We start from the raw sequence: 12,242 nt of genomic DNA, 5'->3' as shown, positions 1-12,242 counted from the left end.
ACGTCTGCCACTGAAGATCGCTGAACATCTCCATGATCCTCTCGTGCTTACTAAATGAATCTGTAACGAAACGCGTTGCTCTTTCTTCGATCTTTTCTATTTTCTCCGTCAATTCTATCTGGTGCAGATCCAGGAATGACGGTCAGTATTAAAGTATTGGTCGAACGAGGCTCTTGGACGCTACGACCTTTTGTGGTGGACTATATTTTCTGAGTAATTTTTCAATGAATCTCAGTCCTGTAACTGCTTTACCAGTGATTAGTTTTGTGTGATCGTCTCACTTCAAATCGCTCCTTTCGCATGCTCCAGGTAACTTACGGTAATGACTGCTGCCAGTGATAGCTCTGCAGTCGTGTAAACATGCGTCTTTCTGCCTATTTAGGAGCAGTTCGTTACATTTGCTGACGTTGATGGTCAGTTGCAACACCTCACACCAAGCGCTTACCCTTTGCAGGTTTCCACCATTTCGCTGCAATTTTCTAGCTTTGCAAAATGGTTAAAATGGCTGTGAGCACTATGCGACTTAACTTCTGAGGTCATCAGTCGCCTAGAACTTAGAACTAATTAAACCTAACTAACCTAAGGACATCACACACATCCATGCCCGAGGCAGGATTCGAAACTGCGACCGTAGCGGTCGCATGTTCGAACCTGCGATCGTAGTGGTCGCTCGACTCCAGAGTGTAACGCCTAGAGCCGCACTGCCACTCCGGCCGGCCTAGCTTTGCAGTTTCTCTGCATACAACAGTATCATCCAAGAGAAGCGTCGTGGAACTTCCGACATGATCCACTAGGTCATTTGTATACATCATGAAATGTAATGGTCCTATAACACTCCCTTGAGTACGTGAGAAGTTACTTTTACGACTCAAGGTTTCTCTCCGTAGAAAATGACATTCTGTGTCCTGTTTACGCAAGCGGCCGGAGTGGCCGAGCGGTTCTAGGCGCTACGGTCTGGAACCGCGTCACCGCTACGGTCGCAGGTTCGAATCCTGCCTCGGGCATGGATGTGTGCGCTGTCCTTAGGTTAGTTAGGTTTAAGTAGTTCTAAGTTCTAGGGGACTGATGACCTCAGAAGTTAAGTCCCATAGTGCTCAGAGCCATTTTTTACGGCAAGCTGTTCCCACCAGTAACCCTACTGAGCTGATAAGCGGTACGGTCATCGGCAGTGCGAAACGGTATAGAACGCTTTGTGCAAGTCAAGGCATATGACATCAAAACGTGAGTCGGTATCTACTTGTCTCCAGGTCTCATGGATAAAAAGAGCGATCTAGGTTTTACACGGTCGTTGTTATCTGGTTAATGTAAGAGCAAGCCTCATTTTTTTTGGTCATCAGTCTACTGACTGGTTTGATGCGGCCCGCCACGAATTCCTCTCCTGTGCTAAACTCTTCATCTCACAGCACCACTTACAACCTACGTCCTCAATTATTTGCTTGACGTATTCCGATCTCTGTCTTCCTCTACAGTTTTTGCCCTCTACAGCTCCCTCTAGTATCATGGAAGTCATTCCCTCATGTCTTAGCAGATGTCCTATCATCCTCTCCCTTCTCCTTATCAGTGTTTTCCACATGTTCCTTTCCTCTCCGATTCTGCGTAGAACGTCCTCATTCCTTATCTTATCAGTCAACCTAATTTTCAACATTCGTCTATAGCACCACATCTCAAATGCTTCGATTCTCTTCTGTTCCGGTTTTCCCACAGTCCATGTTGCACTACCATACAATGCTGTACTCCAGACGTACAACCTCAGAAATTTCTTCCTCAAATTAAGGCCGGTATTTGATATTAGTAGACTTCTCTTGGCCAGAAATCCTTTTTTTTGCCATAGCGAGTCTGCTTTTGATGTCCTCCTTGCTCCGTCCGTCATTGGTTATTTTACTGCCTAGGTAGCGGAATTCCTTAACTTCATTGACTTCGTGACCATCAATCCTGATGTTAAGTTTCTCGCTGTCTTCATTTCTACTACTTCTCATTACCTTCGTCTTTCTCCGATTTACTCTCAAACCATAATCTGTCCTCATTAGACTGTTCATTCCATTCAGCAGATCATTTAATTCTTCTTCACTTTCACTCAGGATAGCAATGTCATCAGCGAATCGTATCATTGATATCCTTTCACCTTGTATTTTAATTCCACTCCTGAACCTTTCTTTTATTTCCATCATTGCTTCCTCGATGTACAGATTGAAGAGTAGGGGCGAAAGGCTACAGCCTTGCCTTACACCCTTCTTAATACGAGCACTTCGTTCTTGATCGTCCACTCTTATTATTCCCTCTTGGTTGTTGTACACATTGTATATGACCCGTCTCTCCCTGTAGCTTACCCCTACTTCTTTCAGAATCTCGAACAGCTTGCACCATTTTATATTGTCGAATGCTTTTTCCAGGTCGACAAATCCTAGGAAAGTGTCTTGATTTTTCTTTAGCCTTGCTTCCATTATTAGCCGTAAAGTCAGAATTGCCTCTCTCGTCCCTTTACTTTTCCTAAAGCCAAGCTGATCGTCACCTAGCGCATTCTCAATTTTCTTTTCCATTCTTCTGTATATTATTCTTGTAAGCAGCTTCGATGCATGAGCTGTTAAGCTGATTGTGCGATAATTCTCGCACTTGTCAGCTCTTGCCGTCCTCGGAATTGTGTGGATGATGCTTTTCCGAAAGTCAGATGGTATGTCGCCAGACTCATATATTCTACACACCAACGTGAATAGTCGTTTTGTTGCCACTTCCTCCAATGATTTTCGAAATTCTGATGGAATGTTATCTATCCCTTCTGGCTTATTTGACCGTAAGTCCTCCAAAGCTCTTTTAAATTCCGATTCTAATACTGGATCCCCTATCTCTTCTACGTCGACTCCTGTTTCTTCTTCTATCACATCGGACAAATCTTCACCCTCACAGAGGCTTTCAATGTATCCTTTCCACCTATCTGCTCTCTCCTCTGCATTTAACAGTGGATTTCCCGTTGCACTCTTAATTTTACCACCGTTGCTTTTAATGTCACCAAAGGTTGTTTTGGCTTTCTTGTATGGTGAGTCTGTCCTTCCGACAACCATATCTTTCTCGATGTCTTCACATTTTTCCTGCTGCCATTTCGTCTTGGCTTCCCTGCACTTCCTATTTATTTCATTCCTCAGCGACTTGTATTTCTGTATTCCTGATTTTCCCGGAACATGTTTGTACTTCCTCCTTTCATCAATCAACTGAAGTATTTCTTCTGTTACCCATGTTTCTTCGCAGCTACCTTCTTTGTACCTATGTTTTCCTTCCCAACTTCTGTGATGGCCCTTTTTAGAGATGTCCATTCCTCTTCAACTGTACTGCCTACTGCGCTATTCCTTATTGCTGTATCTATAGCGTTAGAGAACTTCAAACGTATCTCGTCATTCCTTAGTACTTCCGTATCCCACTTCTTTGCGTATTGATTCTTCCTGACTAATGTCTTGAACTTCAGCCTACTCTTCATCACTACTATATTGTGATCTGAGTCTATATCTGCTCCTGGGTACGCCTTACAATCCAGTATCTGATTTCGGAATCTCTGTCTGACCATGATGTAATCTAATTGAAATCTTCTCGTATCTCCCGGCCTTTTCCAAGTATACCTCCTCCCCTTGTGATTCTTGAACAGGGTATTCGCTATTACTAGCTGAAACTTGTTACAGAACTCAATTAGTGATTTTCCTCTTTCATTCCTTGTCCCAAGGCCATATTCTCCTGTAACCTTGTCTTCTACTCCTTCCCCTACAACTGCATTCCAGTCGGCCATGACTATTAGATTTTCGTCCCCTTTTACATACTGCATTACCCTTTCAATATCCTCATACACCTTCTCTATCTGTTCCTCTTCAGCTTGCGACGTCGGCATGTGTGCCTGAACTATCGTTGTCGGTGTTGGTCTGCTGTCGATTCTGATTAGGACAACCCGGTCACTGAACTGTTCACAGTAACACACCCTCTGCCCTACCTTCCTATTCATAAAGAGTCCTACACCTGTTATACCATTTTCTGCTGCTGTTGATATTACCCGATACTCATCTGACCAGAAATCCTTGTCTTCCTTCCACTTCACTTCACTGACCCCTACTATATCTAGATTGAGCCTTTGCATTTCCCTTTTCAGATTTTCTAGTTTCCCTACCACGTTCAAGCTTCTGACATTCCACGCCCCGATTCGTAGAACGTTATCCTTTCGTTGATTATTCAATGTTTTTCTCATGGTAACCTCCCCCTTGGCAGTCCCCTCCAGGAGATCCGAATGGGGGACTATTCCAGAATCTTTTGCCAATGGAGAGATCATCATGACACTTCTTCAATTACAGGCAACATGTCCTGTGGATACACGTTACGTGTCTTAAAGGCAGTGGTTTCCATTGCCTTCTGCATCCTCATGTCGTTGATCATTGCTGATTCTTCCGCCTTTAGGGGCAATTTCCCACCCCTAGGACAAGAGAGTGCCCTGAACCTCTATCCGGTCCTTCGCCCTCTTTGACAAGGCCGTTGGCAGAATGAGGCTGACTTCTTATGCCGGAAGTCTTCGGCCGCCAATGCTGATTATTTATCAAAATTTAGACAGTGGCGCGGATCGAACCCGGGACCGAAGACGTTTTGATTATGAATCAAAGACGCTACCCCTAGACCACGATGTATCCCCCTAAATAGTAAGAAAATAGGAATGTGGGTAAGGCTCTATGGACAATGTAGTGAATATCATTATAGCCAAGATACACACGAAGTCAACATACACCACAGTAGTGCGAGTTTATATGTCTGCTTGCCACGCAGACGATGAGGCAATTGGAAGAATGTATGATGAGATAAAAGAAATGGGATCGTCAGTGCAGACGAAAATGTAATTGTGTTGTTGACTGCAGTTCGGTAGTCGAGGAAGAAAGGAAAACCGAAATACAGGATTTCAAACGAAAGGTACCATTGGTTGTAGGCAACGCCACAAAGCTGGCAACAGCAACAGATATTTGGAATCAGGTGTCTATAAGATCAGCTGCCAAGAATGCGACAAGTTTTATATCGGTCAGACAAGAAGGAATTTCAAAACTCGTTTTAGAGAGCATAAGTATGACCAAAATAAGAGCGCTTTCGGTATACATTTGGACGGAGAAAAGCATTCGGTATGGAATATAGAGAATAATATGAAATTGTGGCATAGGGCGCACAAGGGCAGTTACTGACCCTACTCAAGGAAATGTAGGTTTATGTACACAGGAACCACCTACCAGAGTTCCGGCTGAACGAACAGAATGAGTTTAACCTAACTGCTGATTCTGATATATTCAGGAACCTACTGCTTTGAGCGACGCCGAGCGCTCCAACGGATTGGCGTGCGGTCGTGAGCGGCGGCCGCCGGCGACGAGGAGACTGGGCCTTCCTCCGCAAGTTCCGCAGCAGGAAAACAAAAAGGTCACACAGCGAAGCCAAGGCGTGGCGCCATTGAAATCGCACTTCGGATGTATCAACGACTATAATTTTTTCTTAAATTTTATTTGATAGTCACTGTTTAATTATGGTAGCTGATTTGTCATAATGGAAGATTTCACTTTATAGATGTTATTTTATTCTTACACTTTTTATATTGGGTTTAACACAATTGTATGTATTATTTTGCCACGATAGGAGCTTCACATTATTAGTACTTGAACGCATTCTGATCATCTCCAGCACTTACTATGTACCTAAATGTTTAGTTCGACGTTGATACTACATGAGAATATTTTATGGGATGTATGACTGGTATACAGGGATGTTGTTCATAAAAACGCCCTTTCTCTTTCTTACGCAGCACCAGCATTTTTATAGATATAGCATCAGCAAACTTTTGTTTGTAACACAGCTCAAGATGACAGTAGTCGAAACGGGTAACAGTGAAATGTAAAAATTTGTGTGACCAAGACGGACCTGTAAAATAAAGTGTAAAATAAATAATAGGAGAACATGAAATGGGAGACATGATCATAGGAAAATACCTGCTGTCAGAATTTTCTACAAAGCAGGATTTAAAATTTGCTGACATTTGGTTAAAGAATCGTGAAACATGGATGCGTGGGCAGAAGCGACCTTGGGACATTGTAGGGTTTTGTATAGATTATGCAAGTATAAGGCAGAGATTTCCAAACCATCTTTCCAAACCATCTTTAGAATCCTAAAATATTGCCAAAGGTAGGAGGGGGGATGATGTGGACTCTCACCTTAATCTGTTGGTTATGAACTGCAAATTAATACTGAGGGAACTTCATACATGTGACAAATTAAGGAGAAGGGACCTGCTGATAGATCGTCGCTTTGTAGCAAGATCCTTTCATATCCTGCACGTCCTTGCTAGGCGTAAGTCACTTTCTGTCGCACAGTTGTGTCTAGCACAGTCGTGACTCTCTCTGCTAATGAAGTTGTTACTGTTTGGCAGGTGGAGTGACACTAGCGCTCCAAGTAGTGAAAGCAGTCACTCACGTGCATATTAAGGATAATCTTTGATTTAATTATTTTACCACTTAATTTACGAAATACTTTATATATTTTCACATCCATGAGTTACAAAATTACCAAGAGACATGAATTGCCGCGAAATAAATATAAGAACAGACGAATCTCACTGACTGAACAGTATAAACTACAGTTTGTTCTTGAAGAAATCGTTTCCAATATGCGTCTGATTGCAGCTGAAAGCAAGAGAATACAAGCACATATTTCAAGTATGAGAGGCATATATTTCTCTTGTTGCCTCCCCCCATGAACCATGGACCTTGCCGTTAGTGGGGAGGCTTGCGTGACTCAACAATACAGATAGCCGTACCGTAGGTGGAAACACAACGGAGGGGTATCTGTTGAGAGACCAGACAAACGTGTGGTTCCTGAAGAGGGGCAGTAGCCTTTTCAGTAGTTGCAGGGGCAACAGTCTGGATGATTGACTGATCTGGCCTTGTAACACTAACCAAAATGGCCTTGCTGTTCTAGTACTGCGAACGGCTGAAAGCAAGGGGAAACTACAGCCGTAATTTTTCCTGAGGGCATGCAGCTTTACTGTATGATTAAATGATGATGGCGTCCTCTTGGGTAAAATATTCCGGAGGTAAGATAGTCCCCCATTCGGATCTCCGGGTGGGGACAACTCAAGAGGACGTTGTTATCAGGAGAAAGTAACTGGCGTTCTACGGATCGGAACGTGGAAAGTCAGATCTCTTAATCGGGCAGGCAGGTCAGAAATTTTAGAAAGGGAAATGGATATGTTAAAGTTAGATGTAGTGGGAGTTAGTGAAGTTCGGTGGCAGGAGGAACAAGACTTCAGCTCAGGTGAATACGGGGTTATAAATACAAAATCAAATAGGGGTAATGCAGGAGTAGGTTTAATAATGAATAAAAAAATAGGAGTACGGGTAAGCTACTACGAACAGCATAGTGAACGCAATATTGTGGCCAAGATAGACACTAAGCCCACTCCTACTACAGTAGTACAAGTTATATTCCAACTAGCTTGCAGACGGCGGAGAAATTGATGAAATGTATGATGAGATAAAATAAATTATGTAGGCAGTGAAGGAAGACGAAAATTTAATAGTCGTGGGTGACTGGAATTCGAGAGCAGGAAAAGGGAGAGAAGGAAACATAGTAGGTGAATATGGATTGAAGCTACAAAATGAAAGAAGAAACCTCCTGGTAGAATTTTCCGCAGAGCATAACTTAATCATAGGTAACACTTGGTTCAACAATCATGAAATAAGGTTGTATACATGGAAGAACCCTGGAGATACTAAAAGGTATCAGATAGATTACATAATGGTAAGACAGAGATTTAGGAACCAGGTTTTAAATTGTAAGACTTTTCCAGGGGCAGATGTGGACTCTGACCACAATCTATTGGTTATGAACTGTATATTAAAACTGAAGAAACTGCAAAAAGGTAGCAATTTAAAGAGACGGGACCTAGATAAACTGAAAGAACCAGAGGTTGTACAGAGTTTCAGGGAGAGCATAAGGAAACAATTGACAGGAATAGGGGAAAGAAATACAGTTGAAGAAGAATGGGTGGCTTTGAGGAATGAAATAGTGATGACAGCAGAGGATCAAATAGGTAAAAAGACGAGGGCTAGTAGAAACCCTTGGGTAACAGAAGAAATATTGAATTTAAATGATGAAAGGGGAAATTATAAAAAATGCAGTAAATGAAGCAGGCAAAAAGGTATACAAACGTCTCAAAAATGAGATCGACGGGAAATGCATAATGCCTAAGCAGGGATGGCTAGAGGACAAATGTAAGGAAGTGGACGCTTATCTCACTAGGGGTAAGATAGATACTGCCTACAGGAAAATTAAAGAGACCTTTGGAGAAAGGAGAACCACTTGCATGAATATCAAGAACTCAGATGGAATCCCAGTTCTAAGCAAAGAAGGGAAAGCAGAAAGGTGGAAGGAGTATATATAGGTCTATAAAAGGGCAATGTAATTGAGGACAATATTATGGAAATGGAAGAGGATGTAGATGAAGATGAAATGGGAGGTATGATACTGCGTGAAGAGTTTGACAGAGCACTGAAAGACTTGAGTCGAAACAAGGCCTCCGGAGTGGACAACATTCCATTAGAACTACTGACAGCCTTGGGAGAGCCAGTCCTGACAAAACTCTACCATCTGGTGAGCAAGATGTATGAGACAGGCGAAATACCCTCAGACTTCAAGAAGAATATAACAATTTCAATCCCAAAGAAAGCAGATGTTGACAGATGTGAAAATTATCAGTTTAATAAGTCACAGCTACAAAATACTAACGCTAATTCTTTACAGACGAATGGAAAAACTGATAGAAGCTGACCTCGGGAAGATCAGTTTGGATATCGTTGAAATGTTGGAACACGTGTGGCAATACTGACCCTACGACTTATCTTACAAGAAAGATTAAGGAAAGGCAAACCTACATTTCTAGCATTTGTACACTTAGAGAAAGCTTTTGACAATGTTGACTGGAATACTCTGTTTCAAATTCTGAATGTGGCAGGGGTAAAATACAGGGAGCGAAAGGCTTTTTACAATTTGTACAGAAACCAGATGGCAGTTGTAAGAGTCGAGGGGCACGAAAGGGAAGCAGTGATTGGGAAGGGAGTGAGGCAGGATTGTAGCCTTTCCCCAATGTTATTCAATCTGTATATTGAGCAAGCAATAAAGGAAACAAAAGAAAAGTTCGGAGTAGGTATTAAAATCAATGGAGAAGAAATAAAAACTTTGAGGTTCGCCGATGACATTGTAATTCTGTCAGAGACAGCAAAGGACCTTGAAGAGCAGTTGAACGGAATGGACAGTGTCTTGAAAGGTGGGTATAAGATGAACGTAAACAAAAGCGAAACGAGGTTCATGGAATGTAGTCGAATTAAGTCGGGTGATGCTGTGGGAATTAGATTAGGAAATGAGACACTTATAGTAGTAAAGGAGGTTTGCTATTTGGGGAGCAAAATAACTGATGATGGTCGAAGTAGAGAAGGTATAAAATGTTGACTGGCAATGGCAAGGAAAGCGTTTCTGACGAATAAAAATTTGTTAACATCGAATATAGACTTAAATGTCAAGAAGTCGTTTCTGAAAGTATTTGTATGGAGTGTAGCCATGTATGGAAGTGAAACGTGGACGGTAAATAGTTTAGACAAGAAGAGAATAGACTCTTTCGAAATGTGGTGCTACAGAAGAATGCTGAAGATTAGATTGGTAGATCACATAACTAATGAGGAGGTATTGAATAGAATTGGGGAGAAGAGGAGCTTGTGGCACAACTTGACTAGAAGAAGGGATCGGTTGGTAGGACGTGTTCTAAGACATCGAGGGATCACCAATTTAGCATTGGAGGCCAGGAAGGATGTAGGCTGCAGTAGGTACTGGGAGATGAAGAAGCTTGCACAGGATAGAGCAGCATGGAGAGCTGCATCAAAACAGGCTCAGGACTGAAGACGACAACAACAACAACAATTGGTCTTATTATCATGGACACTTTATTTAACACATAAAAGGTTACATGGAGTCTAATTATTCGCCCATTCTTATACAATTCTCAACTTTCTGATACATGAATATTTTTCTTAATGTAACTAGCTTTTCTTCAGCTACATGTGTGGTGGTTTATTCGGTACGTTAAATAATGCTGGTATTGCACTCCATTCCAGTTTCCTACGTGGAGCGAACAAAACTTCTCGATTTTGAGTATACATACGACGTCTTTCTATAATAGGTCAGATCTTCTGAGATTTACTATTAATTTTTTGTTGTTCAAGGAAAACGACATTCTTCAGTAAGTATCCGTACGTTACAAGAGAATCGTAAATAAACTGCCCCGCAGTGTACCATTTCAAACGTAGCAGGATCCTTTTCCAACTAAAGAGTTACAGATGTGATGGCACTTCTAGTTATTGTCAACTTTATGGCACTTCAGGCGTTCCCTAAAATACGAAATATGTTACACATCAATATAGTACCCGCGCTCATACGATATCGTATTCAGAAGTGTCGCTTGTTGGCCGCTTGGTGCGCTGCTATCGCAGTGTGTAACAAAAAAGAGACGGTGTGTCGCGATTGTTATGTCACACTGCGTCTCTAGCATAGAGTAAAAATATCTCTGGAGCGAGCATTGCGTCCTGCGCATGTTGTCAACATTAAACTGGAATTGTCACGTGATCTAGGGACGACGTCGATTGTTTAACGCCAATTCACGTCCGCCATCAGGTAACGTCACGTCTCGTCACGTAACACCAAAACATTCTACAATACCTTTCGAATGGAGGCATTCGCACAGGTCGTCAACGGAACGTTATGTCACTTCACGGTACGTCAAGGTTTCTTGGGAAGAAAATTTTAACGGTACTAGTCTGTTAACATCTTAAGTTAACCTATTTTCACCGCGCTCATTCTCCTTATAATAGTGGATTTTGTAGTATCTTCATAATCTCTAGTTTATAATAGCGCTTTGTTTTAGTAACAAATTGGAGATGTTCCATGACGACTGGGATGTTTTTTCCACTTTCTTACACTACCGAAGTCGTATATCTGAAGGCGAAAAGTTATTTAGGTTTTACGATAACACAACGGCGCTGACGCCCACATTGGGTATGTATAAGAACATAAGTAGACGAAGCGAATTCCACCGTATGACATTTGAAGCAAAAAAGTCAGCTTTAATGAAGGAGTAAAATACAGTTGTTTATGACGTTACTTACGTAAGAAAAAACATAATGGATAAGTTTAACAGGCTTCATAAATTCGTTTGATGCTTTCTTTGATGTGTACGAATGTACATATATTCCCTAGCAAATAATTGTCGATGTTTTGAAACGTTGTCTCACTCTTCAGTAATTTACCAAACATAATGGATCAAGAACATAGGTTATAAAGTTTGCTTCGGCCATTGACAAATTTTGTCGTTGTTAGCTCCTCACTTCTGATACTATAACATTTTATGCATATTAGGGATGGTGACTCAAAACCCCAATTTCGCCGTTCAGTACTATGTTAAGCGACTTGACGAGATGTGACATGAAAGACATTGTAAATACATGCTAACGTGAAGCTTCTGTGACGTCACGCTCGTTCATTTTGCTCTTCAAAGCTAAGAGCCCAATTTATTTCAAATATCAGACGTAAACTGCTATGGTGCCTGCAAACGTCTATACTAAATCGACAGCACTTACGAAGGGAATCTGTCTTTACTAGCGATATGACAACATTCAAAATTTATAGGACAAATGTCGGAGAAATCTACGGCGTCCCGAGATCACGTGGCCATTGTGGCAACGTATGTTGACAACACAAAATCTGTTCTGCGCATGTGAATGCTCACTCCAGAGATATTTCTACTCTATGGTCTCTAGGCTTCTCTGCGCGCAGACGTCGCACATCTTTGCCAAACAGAAAAGAGTAGGGTTATGTTGGCCAGCCAATCGGACTTACAAAAAAGGAAGTTTTAAGCTTAATTATCGGCACTCTTAAAAGAACTTTGGGGCTTACCACACTTTCTCATACAGTGTTGCATTGATATTATCACAGATCGGATACTGAAAGCGTTTCTATCACTATACAATTAAGAAGCTTGCACTATTTCTACAAAAGATTATGAACTCGGTTTCTGCCCTAAATTATAAGCCCATTAATAACGCAATCTTACTTTGATGCTGAGTCTACAGATGACAAAACTTACGCGAAATGCAATGAAAGTGGTGGGGAGGGGAAGGGGGAGGCGGAAGGATCAGGGGGAGGGGGGG

Source organism: Schistocerca americana, chromosome 8 (genome assembly GCF_021461395.2).
Source record: "Schistocerca americana isolate TAMUIC-IGC-003095 chromosome 8, iqSchAmer2.1, whole genome shotgun sequence".
NCBI lineage: Eukaryota > Metazoa > Arthropoda > Insecta > Orthoptera > Acrididae > Schistocerca > Schistocerca americana.
Note: the sequence above shows the minus strand (reverse complement) of the source record.